Source organism: Tupaia chinensis, unplaced genomic scaffold, assembly GCF_000334495.1.
Source record: "Tupaia chinensis unplaced genomic scaffold, TupChi_1.0 Scaffold000450_1, whole genome shotgun sequence".
NCBI lineage: Eukaryota > Metazoa > Chordata > Mammalia > Scandentia > Tupaiidae > Tupaia > Tupaia belangeri.
The window spans coordinates 827,931-832,122 of NW_006159956.1; positions in this window are offsets into that span (position 1 = coordinate 827,931).

The window sequence follows — 4,192 nt, forward strand, 5'->3', positions numbered from 1 at the left end:
CCCCGTGATGGCCGTGTGACTACGGCTCACCTCCTGGGACCTCCTGGGAACTTCCTCCTCTGTTAAAGTGGGGGAAGAATGAAGGGACAAAGTGCCACAGGACTGGCGGGTGCCTCCTACCTGGCTTCCTTCCAAAAAATGGCCCATAGACAGGTCGATCTGAAGGCATGAGATGGTCCAGGAAAACAAGCCTGGGGTCTGGAGAACACTGAGCTCTGTCTGCTCTGGGTCCCCTTATCTGCTCTGCCGTCACTGGCTGTGTGACCCTGAGCAGGGCACTGACCCTCTCTGTGCTCTGGTCTCCTTATCCTGCCTCACCAGGGTACATACAGGGGGCGGTTAGGGTGAGGGGCCCTTCTCAGGTGGGCTTGGGAAGGGAATGGGACTCTGCTCTGGAGGTGTCGCTCCCAGCCCAGGTCTCCTCTCACTATGGGACTCCTGGGGCTGAGTGGCACAGACCACCTGCATTTTCCTAGGCTGGGGTACTGTGGCCTGTGTTGCCGATGGGGTGCTGGTGGGGGAAATGGTGCCAGACGAGCTCGAAAGGTGGCCTGAGTCCCGCTGGGCCGGAAAGGGTGGGCCCTCCAGTTGGCCCTCCCAGAGCTGCTGCAGGCCCCGGTGAGCCATGCTATGTCCCTATGTGGCCACGAGAGGCCGCCCTGCACCGGGCTCTGAGCTATACAGGAGGGAGCCCACCTTGGAGAAGTAGCAGGCTGCGGGGAGGAGGGGGGGCACAGAGCAGCACAGAACTGGGCTATCCAGTTCTCTGACCCCTGCAGGGTCAGTCAAACAGCACAAAGCTAAGGGGACTCTTGAGACACAGAGGACAGACGGGCCCAGAGAGGGCAAAGCTGGCCTTGTGAACACACAGCTAGGCTGTGGCAGAGTTGAGATGGTCCCCCCACCCTAGCCATCACCCACTGGGCTTGAAGAGGACCTGCCATGGTTAGGGTACATCATGTTACCTTTGGTTGGGTTCTCCCAATTCCTGGACTGCGAGATAGAGATGAGGTCGGAGAGGGCAGGGCTGGGTGGGGGCAGAGGGGGACGTGGAGTCGGGGCGCAGGGCCAAACTGGCTGAACCCAAGGCTGCATCTTCTCTGTTAGCAGGGCACACGGGGTACAGCTCATTCCTGTTGGCCTGGAGCCAGGGACATGGAGCCAGGTGGGGCAGGTGCCCAGGGGGTCTGGTTTGGGGGCTCTGCCATCTTGTTTGGCCTTGCTGGTCCTGGTACCCCAGACCAGAGGGGCAGGGCTGGCCCCACATGCCAAGGCAGCGAGGCCCAGCTGAGAGGTGGCACCAAGCCAGGCCAGGCCTTGCAGACCCAGCTGAAGAGCTAGGTTTCATCTGAGGGCAGTGGGGGATCTGGGGCTGGGGTCAGGCTGAGAAGCAACACACGCCCTTGGTTAATTCTGGGCGAGACAGGGCGGGAGCTGGGCTAAGGGGCTGCTCTCCCTGACCTAGCACAGCTAGAGGCCCAACTCCTGTTTCTCTCAGCCCTTGGGGCTGGGAGGAGGCCTGGCTCCACGGGATGGGGATCATTGTCCTGGAAGAAGCCCTCACGCTCCCGGCATCTGGGCCCACCCAGCCCTGTCTTCTGCTCTGCCCACTCCCCACCCACAGCTCTGGCGGCAACACCGACCTGGCAACCCCCTTGGGCCTGCAGAAACCTCTTCCAGGCCCGGCTTAAATGTCACTCCCCTGAGCTGGGCATTGGGGCTTCTCCTCCTCCATCTCCCTGGCACCTCCATGCCCGCCTCATTGATTGGACTTGGGGTCAAGGGCCCAGTGTGTGTGGGGGTGCCAACTGGCAGGGACTGGCTATCTCCAGCCACCTCAGGGCCTGCAGCAGAAGCAATACTAGTGAGAGTGATGGAGAATGTGGGAAAAGAGGGTCTCTGGGCCAGAGGGGCCCCGGGGGGCCTAGGCTGCCAGCTGAGGCCCAACCCAGAGACCCCAAAGGTCTGAGCTATGCAGGCCTCACAGAACCCCCTTTCCTTCTCACCCAGCTAGAGAGGCGAGAGGGGCTTGGCTGCCAGGCCTGGGGTCTGGCCCGCGGGGAGAAGGGAGAAGGCAGGGCGGGGCTCAGCATTCAGGTTGCAGCACGCACACCTGCCCTAGCAGGCCACCAGAGATGGCTGCCCATAGCCAGCACAGGGCTGCCCTCTCCCAGCTCTTTGGGGCCCTGAGCTAAGGGTGAGGGAAAAGCCACCCAGCCCAAGGACTGGGGCACCCTTCCTCCCAGGCCTTGATGGATCACTGCACAGTCTTCCCTAATTCAGCACCCCTTCCTGACCCCCCAACTTGTCCTCCAAGTGACAGATGGACTTGTGTGTAGACATGGCCACCTCCTTTAATATCCCCTTTCCACTTCTTTCCTCAGTCAGTGAGGCCCCCAGAGGCCTGCCCCGCGGCAGCTCCAGGACCTTCTCTCATCATCCCCCGCCCGTGGGGCCCTTGCTCTGGCCACGGTACTCATGCACACACTCCTAGCTCTACCTCAGTCCCCTCCTCTCATGGTCCTGCCTAAAGATCCAACTTGGGGCACCAGGTGGCATGGTGGTGAAGGTGCTGGATTCCCAGATGGCTCAAACCCTGAACCCAGCAGCTTGAAAATCATGCCAGCCTCTTATGCACATGTGCCCACCATCTTGAAAGGAGAATAGAGGAGAAGGGGTTGTGGCATGGCCATCCCCCAGGGGCTGGTTTCCCACTTTCCCTCTGTCTCTCTCCCATGAGTGCATGCACCCTATGGCAAAAACAAAACAAAACAGAAACTGGGTCTTGTCCTTGATGCTTCGTACAAAGATCTGCCCCTATTGACCCCTAGGTCTGTCTAACTGCAAAGGTCACAGTGGTGACAGTGTCATGCTGTCCTATACCCCTGGCCCCAGCAGAACTTGCATGAAGACGGATCAGCAGATGGCATAATGGTTACATCGCTGGACTCCCACATGGTTGACCATGGTTCCATGGTTTGAGGCCTGGACCAGCAGCTTAAAACTTACGATGGACGCCTGTGTGTGCTTGCCCCAAACCTGAGAGGAAAATGGAGAAGGGACTGAGGTGTGGCCATCCCCCTGAGGGGTGATTTCTTGCTTTGTCTCTCTGGTCAGCGCACATGCCCTATAACGAAAAATCTCTCTCAAAAAATAAAAAAACCTTCCACAAAAAATAGGTTGATGAACGAATAAATGGATGGGAAGGGCATCCACTTAGTAAGCATTCATAGAGCCTAGCTGGTACACAGCCCTAGGTGAAGCCCTGAAGAGGGCCCCTCGGCCCTGTAAGTGCTCACACTACCTGAGCATTCATGGTGGGGAGTTCTGCCCTCAGGGGTGACCAGGGAAGGCGTGAGGATCCAGGCCCAGTTACAAACCAACACGCCCTCCCTGCCACGCAGGAAGACACTTGGGCAGCTTCTGGCTTCTCACTTTTTCTTTTTAAATTAATTAATTATTTTTTTAGGAGAGTTTTTTTCTACAGGGCACATGTGCTCACCGGAGAGACAGAGACAGAAAGTGAGAAATCACACCCCATGGGGATGACCAAGCCATAATCCCTTCTCCCTCATCCTCCCCTTGGGATCTTGGGCACGCACACACACCCAGTGTGCCTTTTAAGTTGCTGGGTCTGGGACTCGAATCGTGGTCAACTACCTAGGAGTCCAGTGATGTAACTGTTATGCCATCTGCTGGTCCCTTAAATAATTTTTAATAGAGATTTTTTAGTATAGGACGCATATGCTTGCCAGAGAGATAGAGAGACAGAAAGCAATAAATCACCCCCCAGGGGGGATGGCCATGCCACAGTCCCTTCTCCTCCATTTTCCTCTTAAGATTTTGGGCACACGCATGCATACACACACACACACACACACACACACACTCACACTCACACACACAGAGCGAGTTTTAAGTCATGGCTTCAGGACTCGAATTGCAGTCGACTACGTGGAGTCCAGCAACATAACCATTACTAGGCCTTCTGCTGGTCCCTTCACCTTTTCTTAGGAACCAGGTCAAAGGGGAGTGGCTTTGTGAGTCCCGAAACATCCCGAGGCTTTTGTGGCAGGCCTGGAAATGGGGAAGGGCATCAAGTGTCAAAAGACAAGGCCCAGCCCCTGACAGCCGTCACCACGTGGCTGCCATGTGGTCCTGTGCTTGGGCCCCGGGGCAGGCCTCTGCACCT